The sequence below is a fragment of the Balaenoptera acutorostrata genome, chromosome 2 (genome assembly GCF_949987535.1).
Source record: "Balaenoptera acutorostrata chromosome 2, mBalAcu1.1, whole genome shotgun sequence".
NCBI lineage: Eukaryota > Metazoa > Chordata > Mammalia > Artiodactyla > Balaenopteridae > Balaenoptera > Balaenoptera acutorostrata.
Window position 1 is genome coordinate 84,223,769 of NC_080065.1, and position 15,038 is coordinate 84,238,806.

The 15,038-nt window shown below is 36.1% G+C and overlaps 1 pseudogene; it reads left to right on the forward strand.

The window, feature by feature from the left end:
• The first annotated feature begins 349 nt into the window (after positions 1-349).
• LOC103009096 (60S ribosomal protein L19-like) overlaps positions 350-15,038 on the forward strand; it is a 67,531-nt pseudogene continuing 52,842 nt past the window's right edge.

The window sequence follows — 15,038 nt, forward strand, 5'->3', positions numbered from 1 at the left end:
TAATCTGACCCAAAAAACATCTTCACAGAAATATCCAGAATAATGTTTAAGCAAATATATGGTCACCATGTCCCAGCCAAGCTGACATTTAAAATTAACCATTACAAGTGCTCTGTTTGTGGATCATGGTACATTAAGTCTAATAATGTGGAACCTTTGACCTTAATAATGTAGTGCGAGAGGTAAACATTTAAAATTAGTCATACTTAATATAAAATTCTTCAACATAACAAAAAAGTAGCCAGAATTAAGCCATATATTTGTCTGAAGTAAATCTTCTTATTAATACATATACCACACCTACATATAATCTTTTAGAATATGGGAAAGAGGCTTTCTTTTTGCTGCTGCTGCAGCCATGAGTATACTCAGGCTTCAGGAGAGGTTTGCCTCCAATGTCTTGTGCTCTGGTAAAAATGTTGGTTGGGTCTCAGTAAGACCAATGAAATCTCCAGTGCCAACTCCCGTCAGCAGATCTGGATGCTGATTAAGGGTGTACTGAGCATCTGCAAGCATCTCCACTCCCAGGCTTCATGCAGAAAAACACCTTGGCCACCGGGAGAGCAGGCATATGGTCATGGATAAAGAAATGGTCCTGCCAGTGCTAGGATGCCTGAGAAGGTACCCTGGATGAGGAGAATGAGAATTCTGCTGCTCAGAAGATACCGTGAATCTAAGATTTATCACTACCTGTGTCACAGTCTGTACTTAAAGGTGAAGGGAAATGCATTCAAAAACAGGTGAATTCTCTTGAACACGTCCAGAAGCTGAAGGCAGTAAAGGTCCAAAAGAAGCTCCTGGCTGACCAGGCTGAGGCCCTCGGGTCTCAGAGCAAGGAAGCACACAAGTTCTGGGAAGAATAGCTCCAGACCAAGAAGGAAGAAATCACCAAAACTCTATTCAATGAAGCAATGCCATTTGCAGCAGCATGGATGGACTTAGAGATTATCATACTAAGTGAAGTAAGCCAGACAGAAAAATATCATATGATATCACTTATATGTGGAATTTAAAAACCTGATACAAATGAACTTATTTATAAAACAGACTCACAGACATAGAAAACAGACTTATGGTTACCAAAGAAGAAAGTGAGGGGGGCGGGGATAAACTAGGAGCTTGGGATTAATAGATACACACTACTATATATAAACTAGATAATCAACAAGGATATACTGTATAGCACAGGGAACTATACTCAATAGCTTGTAATAACCTATAATGGAAAAGAATCTGGAAAAGAATATTTATACACATATATGTGTATATATATTTATAAATAATGTATAATTGAATCACTTTGCTGTACACCTGAAAGTAACACAACATTGTAAATCGACTATACTTCAATAAAAAAAAGTCTATTCAAGGCAGAAAAGACCAAGAAATAAAGCTCCCCCTCTTTCAGCAATTACATAGATCAGTCATTCAACTAAAAATAAAACCCTTATCTACCCTTCCCACCAAAAAAAAAAAAAATTGAAAGAAAGAAAACGTGGAAAGAAGGCCATAATGCTTTAACCTTTAGAGGATGTTTATAACGGTCCATTAGTTGCCTTACAGGTACTAATTCTTTCTCTCTGTGACAGATGCTTAGGCCATCACTGTGGATTGAATCCAGTATGAGAGCTCCAAAAAGAGCAAGGTCCAGGGCTTCTAGCCAGAGACTCAGAGATATTATTAGTACACATGCTGTCTCTGCTATCCACATCCTTTTGGCTAAGATTTCATGTATATGCAAATCGCACACCTCTAATATGTTGACACTGATGGAGCGCAGTGGTCCTCATTAGGAGCTCGGCAGCCCCCATGTGTAGGTGCTGATAAGGTGCTGTTGCCAGAAGTGGGATTTTGAGTTCTAATTTACACACACATGAGCACATAGTAACTTTATGAGTTTTCTGTGTAAAAAGAGCACAGGTAAAAGGGAACCAATTTTGAGCCATTTTGGTGATTTCAAGCCATTTTGAGACTCACTCAAGAAGGCTGTCTGCCAGCAAGGGCATTCTCGTAGCAAAAGGCAGAAGTTGTGAAGGGAATTAGAAGAGATCATTTGGAAGCTATCTTCCACATGAGGAAAATATGCATTTTTCAGAAACTGGCATGCATTTCTTAAGAAAACACCCTATTTCCTAAATACCACTGAAAATATTAAGAAATATGGTAGGGAATGAACTCATAATAGCCAAATCCAGGTCTAAACCCAAATTAGAGGGATTAATAAAGGACATTTTCAGGAAGAAAGAAGATTTTAGATAATATTTGGTATGATCAAGAGGATACATAATCTTAGTGTTCTGGTTAAGTCTTTACCAATAAAAATTTTTAAAAGGAGAAAAAACCCCCAAGTCTTTACAAGAAAATTGTGATCAAAGTATAAAACAAAACTATAGTATGGTATTGCAAGATTATTTCAATACTAATAGTCTCTAACAGGTCATTAGTTTGACATTTTCTTTTGAAGTAAACTGTTTTGACTCAGGCTTCCATTCCTCTCTGTGTTGAATTACACTAAACAGTTATGTGGAGGAAAATAATTATGTAACCATAATTAAAATCACTGTTAAGTTTTTAAATTATCTAAGTAAAACTACTGAAAAAGTACAGAAGGTTTAATGAATGTTATGAAAATAATAAAAATAATATGGTCTTTTTCAATGACAGAGGTATTATAGGTGACAATTTTATGATGGATATAGAAGAGGAAAACTGGAGGGAAATATAGGGGAGTTTATTTCTTAAAATGAATTTGTAGAAAGTCAAGATATACAATTTTGATAACACAAGAAATAGACTCAAGTGTTATATTGAATCATTATCCTTGAAAGATAAAACAGACAGAGTAGAATCCTAGTATATCTGAGTGGCTGTGACATAATACTAAGTAGCTGTCTGGTATGAGACATGTTACTCTTCTGCTTCTCCTTCCATTCTGTTTTTTACCTGCTCATTCCCCATTCTGATGATAAGGAGTTAGCTTATTTCTTGATTCTCCTTTTAGTCATTCATCTGCATCACTGAATCTGAGAGATCCCATGACTTAGGTATTTATAAATAGGGATACTGAACTAATCTTAAATTACATATTCTATAGAAAAATTATCCCCTTCCAATTCTAATATTTAGTGTTTGTTTTCATCAGGAAAGTAACATTTCAAAGTTATTGAGGATGACTTTTTGTGCCTGATTAGCTGAAAGAGTGAGAGAAAGGTATTGAAGATTTTAGATCCTTTCGTTCTGGTACTGATGGAAAGCTAGAGGAGTAGTGTTTCCTTATTTTTGGTGAAATAGTTGAAATTGTAATATGTTGAGTCTTTAACCTTCAAATATTTATAGAGTAGAATGAATTTATTTTTAAGATATCCTTTTATTTTTTATTTTTATTTTTTTAATTTATTTATTTTTTATTTATTTACTTTTTTTAAAGGATCCATGGTATCCCATATTTATTATTATTATTTTTTTTAATTTTTTTATAGCTACTTTATTTATTTATTTATTTATTTTTGGCTGTGTTGGGTCTTCGGTTCGTGCGAGGGCTTTCTCCGGTTACGGCAAGTGGGGGCCACTCTTCATCGCTGTGCGGGGACCGCTCTTCATCGCGGTGCGCGGGCCTTTCACTATCGCGGCCCCTCCCGCCGCAGGGCACAGGCTCCAGACGCGCAGGCTCAGCAGCTGTGGCCCACGGGCCCAGCCGCTCCGCGGCATGTGGGATCTTCCCAGACCAGGGCTCGAACCCGTGTCCCCCGCATTAGCAGGCAGACTCTCAACCACTGCGCCACCAGGGAAGCCCTATTTTTATTTTTTAAACATCTTTATTGGAGTATAATTGCTTTACAGTGGTGTGTTAGTTTCTGCTGTATAACAAAGTGAATCAGTTATACATATACATATATGACCATATCTCCTCCCTCTTGCATCTCCCTTCCACCCTCCCTATCCCACCCCTCTAGGTGGTCACAAAGCAGCGAGCTGATCTCCCTGTGCTATGCGGCTGCTTCCCACTAGCTAGCTATTTTATGTTTGGTAGTGTATATATGTCCATGACACTCTCTCACTTTGTCCCAGCTTACCCTTTCCCCTCCCCATATGGAATCGAAAAAAAAAAGTCATGAAGAACCTAGGGGCAAGATGGGAATAAAGACACAGACCTACTAAAGATATCATTTTAAATGTATGATTCCTTCTCAATTTAGGTGACAAACGCCAGAGCCCTTGATTGCCTGGTCACTTGCCAAGGGATTCTAGAGTATTACCAGGTCCCAGTCTTTGGAGTAAAAGATAGCAATATGTTCCCTGGGTCAAGGAATTTTAGGTGGGGATTTTAGGTTTTAGTTGGAGGAGATATTAGAATAATGGAAATAGATGAATCCCTTAAGCTCCTATTTATCAGCTCATTATTTTGAAAAACTAATTGTGCAGCGGCTGCAAATATTTCCCACATGATTAGGCATTAGCATAAGGGTTTTGTTTACTTTGGGTAATACTAATCACATTTTCTTCGTGGCCAGTGAAGTTGATTTACATACAGACTATGTAAACCTTGCCACCCTCTTCACAGTAAAACAAAGAAATTAAGTTAAAATGTCTTTATTTTTCAATTAAATAATGTATGATTGATAACTTGAATCAATATTGGAACCAAAGTATAAAGAGTCCCAGACCTGTCAAATAGCATTGAAAGCAAGGAAATTTATGGGTACCATTCTAAATCACTATCAGGGTGGATTGCCAGTCTCTATTATAGAAGTAAATTAACAGGGATGTTTTGGCTGAAACAGTGAAGAGGGATGTTGAATTCTGTTGCGCAAAAAGTATCCCATTTAGTTGCAGTTGGATGTATTTGGCAACTTCTATGTGTGTTGGTTTAATACACTATATCACACATACCCATCTGATCTCTACCATGAGGAAAGAGAAAATTACCTACAATCTACATAGGTTCATTCTTTGTTGTCAGGCAGAGATCTTTCTGGACTCCGATGACTCGAAATTCCTTTGCCCTTCTTTTTACCCTGAATCTCACATCCCCTCTTACAATTCAAGCTGTATAAATGTGTATGTGTGTAAGTGTGTGTGTGTGTCCGTGCTTTTTTGTGTGTCTGTGAAGGACACTTGGGCTTATCTTTTTTAAGAAATGGAAATTTTATTTTGAAAGACCTAAGATTTTTCCAGTATAGTATTGTCACACAGTGTTATGCACAAAATGTTTAAGTGAATTTTGCTTTTAACTGAGTGAATTTCAGACACTTTGCAATTTCCTCTTAAAATCCATCCTGTTTCAAAAAGAAACATTTCTGTAAAGCTTTTTTTTTTCATATTATATTATTTGGTTTATTAGACTTTTATCCTCCTTTCCTTCAGAATCAGAATTTCAAGGTTGGTTACAGAATTTTGGAATTTTAGATTTTACAAATGAGTAAAATCAAAGGCTTTGATTTTTTTTTTTTTCAAATTTGGCCAGTTGAAGTTTTGCCTTGATGGTTTTACGACAAATTGTGAGGGGCAACTTAAGACTCAAGGAGATACCACAGCTCTTGAATTGTTTACAGCTTTAGAAATGTAGGGCTTCAAATGGTTAAATGAATCATCTTTATACTTTATACTCCAAACTAGTAGAGTGGGTCGTGTAGGTCACGTTCAAAATTAAGGGTGAACTTTCCTAAGAAAAACAATTGTAATGTAATTGTATTGTATTTGTGATCTCACAAATACACTTTTATTTTATATTTTAATTTTATTGGGGGTATAGTTGATTTACAATGTTGTTAGTTTCAAGTATACAGCAAAATGATTCAGTTATACAAACACATATATTCATTCTTTTTTTAGATTCTTTTCTCATATAGATTATCACAGAATACTGAGTGGAGTTCTCTTTGCTATACGGTAGGTCCTTGTTGGTTATCTATCTTATATACAGTAGGGTGTGTGTGTTCATCCCAAGCTCCTGATTTATCCCTTGCTCCACATTTCCCCTTTGGTAACCATAAGTTTGTTTTTGATATCTGTAAGTCTGTTTCTGTTTGGTAAATAAGTTAATTTGTATCTCTTTTTTTGTAGAATTAGATTCCACATATGCTTGATATCATATGATCATATGATCTCTGACTTACTTCACTTAGTATGATAATTTCTAGGTCCATCCATGTTGCTGTAAATGGCATTATTTCATTCATTTTTTTATGGCTGAGTAATATGCCATTGTATACATGTACCACATCTTCTTTATCCATTCCTCTGTCAATGGACACTTAGGTTGCTTCCATGTCTTGGCTATTGTAAGTAGTGCTGCAATGAATATTGGGGTGCATGTATGCTTTGGAATTATGGTTTTCTCCTGATGTATGCCCAGGAGTGGGATTGCTGGATCATATGGCAACTCTATTTTTAGTTTTTTAAGGCATCTCCATACTGTTCTTCATAGTGGTTGTACCAATTTAGATTCCCACCAACAGTGTAGGAGGGTTCCCTTTTCTCCACACCCTCTCCAGCATTTATTGTTAGCAGATATTTTGATGATGGCCATTTCTGACCGGTGTGAGGTGATACCTCATTGTAGTTTTGATTTGCATTTCTCTGATAACTAGTGTTGTTGAGCATCTTTTCATGTACTTTTTGGCCACCTGTATGTCTTCTTTGGAGAAATGTCTATTTAGATCTTCTGCCAATTTTTTGATTGGGTTACTTGTTTCTTTTATTAACATAGAGCTGCATGAACTGTTTGTGTATTTTGGAGATTAATCCCTTGTCAGTGGCTTCTTTTGCAACTATTTTCCCCCATTCCATGGGTTGTCTTTTCATTTGTTTATGGTTTCCTTTGCTGTGCAAAAGCTTTTAAGTTTAATTAGGTCCCATTTGTTTATTTTTGTTTTTATTTTCATGACTCTAGGAGGTGGATCTAAAAAGATATTGCTGTAATTTAAGTCAGAGTGTTTTGCCTATGTTTTCCTCTAAGGGTTTTATAGTGTCTGGCCTTATATTTAGGTCTTTGATTCATTTTGAGTTTATTTTAGTGTATGGTGTTAGAGAATGTTCTAATTTCATTCTTTTATGTGTAGCTGTCCAGTTTTCCAAGCACCACTTAATGAAGAGACTGCCTTTTCTCCATTGTATATTCTTGCCTCCTTTGTCATAGATTAATTGACTATAGGTTCATGGGTTTATTTCTGGGCTTTCCATTATGTTCCATTGAGCTATATTTCTGTTTTTGTGTCAGTACATACTGTTTTTTGTTTGTTTGTTTGTTTGCTTTTTTTTTTGGCCACACCGCACAGCATGTGGATCTTAGTTCCCAGACCAGGGATCGAACCCATGCTGCCTGTAGTGGAAGCACAGAGTCTTAACCACTGGACTGCCAGGGAAGTCCCAGTACCATACTGTTTTGATGACTGTAGCTTTGTAGTATAGTCTGAAGTCAGGAAGCCTGATTCCTCCAGCTTTGTTTTTCTTTCTCAGGATTGCTTCAACTCTTCGGGTCTTTTGTGTTTCCATATAAATTTAAAAATTTTTTTCTCATTCTGTGAAAAACACCATTGGTAACTTGATAGGGATTGTATTGAATCTGTAGATTGACTTGAGTAGTATAATCATTTGATGTTGATTTTTCCACTCCAAGAATATGGTATATCCTTCCATCTGTTTATGTCATCTCTGATTTCTTTCTTCAGTGTCTTAAAGTTTTCAGAGTAGAGGTCTTTTGTCTCCTTAGGTAAGTTTATTCCTAGTTATTTTTATTCTTTTTGATACGATGGTAAATAGGATTGTTTCCTTAATTTCTCTTTCTGATCTTTTGTTGTTAGTGTATAGGAATGCAAGAGATTTCTGTGTATTAATTTTGTGTCCTGCAACTTTACCAAATTCATTGATGAGCTCTAGTAGTTTTCTGGTAGCATTTAGGATTTTCTATGTATAGTATCATGTCATCTGCAAACAGTGTCAGTTTTACTTCTTCTTTTCCAATTTGGATTCCTTTTATTTCTTTTTCTTCTCTGATTGCCAAGGCTAGTACTTCCAAAACTTTGTTGAATAAAAGTGGTGAAAATGGACATCCTTGCCTTCTTCCTGATCTTAGAGGAAATGCTTTTAGCTTTTCACCATTGAAAATCATGTTAGCTGTGGGTTTGTCATATATGGCCTCTTTATGTTGAGGTAAGTTCCTTCTATTCCCACTTTCTGGAGAGCTTTTATCATAAATGGGTGTTGAATTTTGTCAAAAGCTTTTTCTGCATCTTTTGAGATAATCATATGGTTTTTATTCTTCAGTTTGTTAATGTGGTGTATCACACTGATTTGCAGATATCAAAGAATCATTGTACCCCTGGGATAAATCCCACTTGATCATGGTGTAGGATCCTTTTAATGTATTTTTGGATTTGGTTTGCTAGTATCTTGTTGAGTATTTTTGTGTCTATGTTCAGTAAAGCTTTTAAACTTAAAAATAAGTTTCTCATAATGTATGTCTAACACAAAATGACAAAAAGTTAAATATCAAAAGCTATAAAAAATACATTTTTTTGATGGGTTAGTTTTATATATTTTTGGTTTTACATATTCAAAGTGAGTTCTTGAGTTTTATGAGAAAAACTGAGAGGACAACTCTTTCATATTTACCCACATATTTACCTTTACTGACACTCTTCATTCCTTTTGTGTGGATCCAGAGTTTTAATCATGTGTTATTTTCCTTCTACCTGAAGAACTTCCTTTAACATTTCCTATGGTGCAGGTCTGCTGATACCACCTAGTCTGAATACATCATTATTAACCTTACTTTTTTCAATGACTTGGAAAAATGTTTAATAAAAATTCATACACAGTGTATAATTCCATTTTCTTATTAAATCTATAAAGGTACAGAAAAATTTTTATGTCAGAATGTAACTAATTTTCTTTAGATGAGGGGATTATAACTTATTTTTTGACTACTTTTGTTTATCAAAATTGTTTCATTTTGTCTTATTCTTCTTTTTATTATTGTGGTAAAATATATATAATGTAATATTTATCATTTTTACTTTTTGTAAGTGTACAATTCATTGGCATTAAATACATTCACAGTGTTGTGTAACCCCCAGGACTATTTATATCCAAACCATTTTCATCATCTCCAACTAAAACTCTGTACTTAACAGACAGTAGCTCACCCTTCCTGCTTGCTGTTCTACTTTCTATATTTATGAATTTGCCTATTCTAGGAACTTCATGTAAATGGAATCATATGATATTTGTCCTTCTGTGTTGGGCTTATTTCACTAAGAATAAAGTTCTCAAGTTCTATCCATATTATAGCATATATCAAAATTTCATTCTTTTTTATGACTAAGAAAATATTTTTATATTTTAATTTTTGAAACTTATATTCATAGCCACTGCACTAATAAATGAAGGCTAAAATAACTAAAGATATTTTATTAGTAAAGGCTTTGCCTCTGAACACTATCAGTCATCATTCAATTTAAGGTGAATGCTTATGTATTTTTATGATTTAGTAAACAGTGTTCTATTTATGTGACTTTGTACAAAACAGACTCTGTCCTTGTATTCTCCTCCACCTTGAATGTATGCAATCTGAGGTAGTCATATGCTGGGAAATAGCTTTTTAAAATGCTGCAGTATTCTTACTAAATTCAGTAAATATGGGATTGTTTTTGCTTTCAACAAAAGGTTATTGTATTGCTGCTGTATACTAGGCACTGACAGGTAAAAAGTATTATAAGACTCAAGCCATATGCTCCACATGCTCACTGTAGAGGAGAGGGGGTAAATAAGCAATGTTAATATGAAGGAAAACCAGGGCTACAGAAGATTCCGAAAGTGCTGTGGAAATAGACAGTAGGGTTTACTTCTTTCTGACTAAGGAAGAGAAACTCTTTCCCAGAGAGGTAACCCACAAAGTACATCAAGAAGGATAAGTAGTATTTCTGAAGTTGAAGGAAACAGCAGAGCCATTCTAAGCAGAGAATCACACATGCAAAGCTATAATGAAGAAATAATGGTCAGAAATTTAGCATATCAGGAGACAGAAGTACGTAGAAGAAAGGAATAATAGAGATGAGGCACCAATTTTCAAATTAAAAGGTTGAAGGTAACCATAAACAATGACAATTTATTTTTCCTCAAAAATTAAACAATATCAAGTGATTTAAGTTTAAATAGTGATGCTTTATTTTAACCATGCTCGACTCTAATAAAAGTAGATCGTTTTCCTTTTTTTTTTTTTTAAATCCCTTTGAAGGCAGTGTGCTCCAATTGAAAGATCTTAAGCTTTGGAGTTTTTGCCTTTAATTATATTACTAATTAGCTTGATGTCTTGGGCAAGTAACTGAAAACTTAGTAAGATGACAATAAGTGAACTCCTGGCTCGGGGTGTCTTCCCTCCACCGTCACTGAACTGCCCCGGAGCCCGAGGGGAGGGCGACCTCATTGAGGCTGCTGGCTCTGGAGGTGCCTGAGCAGCCAAAGCTGCGACAGTCCTGGGGACCACGGGCCGGATCACTCATCCTGGGGTAAGCCAGCTGCCATGTCATGAAGACACTCAAGCAGCCCTAAGAGAGATCCATGTGGCAAGGAACTGAGGCCTCCTACCTACAGCCACATGACCATGTGGATGACAGGCTCTTAGTGCTCCAGCCAGGCATCAGGGCTGTGCCTCTGAGGTGGGAGAGCCAAGTCCAGGAAACTAGCCCACAAGAGACTTCCCAGCTGTACGTAATATCAAATGGCGAAAATCTCCCAGAGATCTCCATCTCAACACCAGGACCCAGCTCCACTCAACGACCAGTAAGCTACAGTGCTGGACACCCTATGCCAAACAACTAGCAAGACAGGAACACAACCAAATCCATTAGCAGAGAGGTTGCCTAAAATCCTCAAAAGGCCACAGACACCCCCAAAACACCACCAGATGAGGACCTGCCCACCAGAAAGACAAGATCCAGCCTCATCCAACAGAACACTGGCACTAGTCCCCTCCAACAGGAAGCCTACACAACCCACTGAACCAACCTTAGCCACTGGGGACACAAACCAAAAACAATGGGAACTACAAACCTGCAGCCTGCGAAAAGGAGACCCCAAACACAGTAAGTTAAGCAAAATGAGAAGACAGACAAACACACAGCAGATGAAGGAGCCAGGCAAAAACCCACCAGACCTAACAAATGAAGAGGAAATAGGCAGTCTACCTGAAAAAGAATTCAGAATAATGATAGTAAAGATGATCCAAAATCTTGGAAATAGAATGGAGAAAATACAAGAAATGTTTAACAAGGACCTAGAAGACCTAAAGAGCAAACAAACAGTGATGAGCAACACAATAAATGAGATTAAAAATTTTCTAGAAGGGATAAATAGCGGAATAACTAAGGCAGAAGAACGGATAAGTAACCTGGAAGATAAAATATTGGAAATAACTACTGCAGAGCAGAATAAAGAAAAAAGAAAAAAAAAAGAATTGAGGACAGTCTCAGAGACCTCTGGCACAACATTAAACACATGAACATTCAAATTATAGGGGTCCCAGAAGAAGAAGAGAAAAAGAAAGGGACTGAGAAAATATGTGAAGAGATTATAGTTGAAAACTTCCCTAATATGGGAAAGGAAATAGTTAATCAAGCCCAGGAAGCACAGAGAGTCCCATACAGGATAAATCCAAGGAGAAACACGCCAGGACACATACTAATCAAACTATCAAAAATTAAATACAAAGAAAAAATATTAAAAGCAGCAAGGGAAAAACAACAAATAACACAGAAGGGAATCCCCATAAGGTTAACATCTGATCTTTCAGTAGAAACTCTACAATCCAGAAGGGAGTGGCAGGACATATTCAAAGTGATGAAGGAGAAAAACCTACAACCAAGATTACTCTACCCAGCAAGGATCTCGTTCAGATATGAGGGAGAAATTAAAACCCTAACAGGCAAGCAGAAGATGAGAGAGTTCAGCACAACCAAACCAGCTTTACAACAAATGCTAAAGGAATTTCTCTAGGCAGGAAACACAAGAGAAGCAAAAGACCTACAATAACAAACCCAAAACAATTAAGAAAATGGTAATAGGAACATACATATTGATAATTACCTTAAATGTAAATGGATTAAATGCTCCAACCAAAACACATAGACTGGATGAATGGATACAAAAACAAGACCCATATATATGCTGTCTACAAGAGACCCACTTCAGACCTAGGGACACATACAGACTGAAAGTGAGGGGATGGAAAAAGATATTCCATGCAGATGGAAATCAAAAGAAAGCTGGAGTAGCAATTCTCATATCAGACAAAATAGACTTTCAAACAAAGACTATTACAAGAGACAAAGAGGGACACTACATAATGATCAAGGAATCAATCCAAGAAGAAGATATAACAATTGTAAATATTTATGCACCCAACATAGGAGCACCTCAATACATAAGGTCAATACTAACAGCCATAAAAGGGGAAATTGACAGTAACAGAATCATAGTAGGGGACTTTAACACCCCACTTTCACCAATGGACAGATCATCCAAAATGAAAATAAATAAGAAAACACAAGCTTTAAGTGATACATTAAACAAGATGGACTTAATTGATATTTATAGGGTATTCCATCCAAAAACAACAGAATACACATTCTTCTCAAGTGCTAATGGAACATTCTCCAGGATAAATCATATCTTGGGTCACAAATCAAGCCTTGGTAAATTTAAGAAAATTGAAATCATATCAAGTATCTTTTCTTACCACAATGCTATGAGACTAGATATCAATTACAGGAAAAAATCTGTAAAAAATACAAACACATGGAGACTAAGCAATACACTACTTAATAACCAAGAGATCACTGAATAAATCAAAGAGGAAATCAAAAAATACTTAGAAAAAAATGACAATGAAAGCACGAAGACCCAAAACCGATGGGATGAAGCAAAAGCAGTTCTAAGAGGGAAGTTTATAGCTATACAAGCTTACCTCAAGAAACAAGAAACGTCTCAAATAAACAACCTAACCATACACTTAAGGCAATTAGAGAAAGAAGAACAAAAAAAACCCCAAAGTTAGCAAAAGGAAAGAAATCATAAAGATCAGATCAGAAATAAATGAAAAAGAAATGAAGGAAACTATAGCAAAGATCAGTAAAACTAAAAGCCGGATCTTTGAGAAGATAAACAAAATTGATAAACCATTAGCCAGACTCATCAAGAAAAAAAGGGAGAAGACTCAAATCAGTAGATGTAGAAATGAAAAAGGAGAGGTAACAACTGACACTGCAGAAAGAAAAAGGATCATGAGAGATGACTACAAGCAACTATATGTCAAGAAAATGGACAACCTGGAAGAAATGGACAAATTCTTAGAGAAGCACAGCCTTCTGAGACTAAACCAGGAAGAAATAGAAAATATGAACAGACCAATCACAAGCACGGAAATGGAAACTGTGATTAAAAATCTTCCAACAAACAAAAGCCCAGGACCAGATGGCTTCACAGGCGAATTCTATCAAACATTTGGAGAAGAGCTAACACCTATCCTTCTCAAACTCTTCCAAAATATAGCAGAGGGGGGAACACTCCCAAACTCATTCTACGAGTCCACCATCACCCTGATACCAAAAGCAGACAAAGATGTCACAAAGAAAGAAAACTACAGGCCAATATCACTGATGAACATAGATGCAAAAATCCTCAACAAAATACTAGCAAACAGAATCCAACAGCACATTAAAAGGATCATACACCATGATCAAGTGGCGTTTATCCCAGGCTTGCAAGGATTCTTCAATATACGCAAATCAATCAATGTGATGAACCATATTAACAAATTGAAGGAGAAAAACCATATGATCATCTCAATAGATGCAGAGAAAGCTTTCAACAAAATTCAACACCCATTTATGATAAAAGCCCTGCAGAAAGTAGGCATAGAGGGAACTTTCTTCAACACAGTAAAGACCATATATGACACACCCACAGCCAACATAATCCTCAATGGTGAAAAACTGAAATCATTTCCACTAAGATCAGGAAGAAGACAAGGTTGCTCACTTTCACCACTATTATTCAACGTAGTTTTGGAAGTTTTAGCCACAGCAATCAGAGAAGAAAAAGAAATAAAAGGAATACAAATTGGAAAAGAAGAAGTAAAGCTGTCACTGTTTGCAGATGACATGATAATACACATAGAGAATCCTAAAGATGCTACCAGAAAACTACTAGAGCTAATCAATGAATTTGGTAAAGTTGTAGGATACAAAATTAATGCACAGAAATCTCTTGCATTCCTATACACTAATGATGAAAAATCTGAAAGCAAAATTATGGAAACACTCCCATTTACCATTGCAACAAAAAGAATAAAATACCTAGGAATAAACCTACCTAAGGAGACAAAAGACCTGTATGCAGAAAATTATAAGACACTGATGAAAGAAATTAAAGATGATACCAAGAGATGGAGAGATATACCATGTTCTTGGATTGGAAGAATTAACATTATGAAAATGACTATACTACCCAAAGCAATCTACAGATTCAATGCAATCTGTATCAAACTACCACTGGCATTTTTCCCAGAACTAGAACAAAAATTTTCACAATTTGTATGGAAACACAAAAGACCCCTGAATAGCCAAAGCAATCTTGAGAAAGAAAAACAGAGCTGCAGGAATCAGCCTCCCTGACTTCAGACCATACTACAAATCTACAGTAATCAAGACAGTCTTGTACTGGCACAAAAACAGAAATATAGATCAATGGAACAGGATAGAAAGCCCAGAGATAAACCCACACACTTATGGTCACCTTATCTTTGATAAAGGAGGCAAGAATATACAATGGAGAAAAGACAGCCTTTCTTCAATAAGTGGTGCTAGGAAAACTGGACAGCTACATGTAAAAGTCTGAAATTAGAACACTCCCTAACACCATACACAAAAATAAACTCAAAATGGGTTAAATACCTAAATATAAGGCTAGGCGCTATCAAACTCTTAGAGGAAAACATAGGCAGAAAACTCCAAGACGTAAATCACAGCAAGATCCTTTTT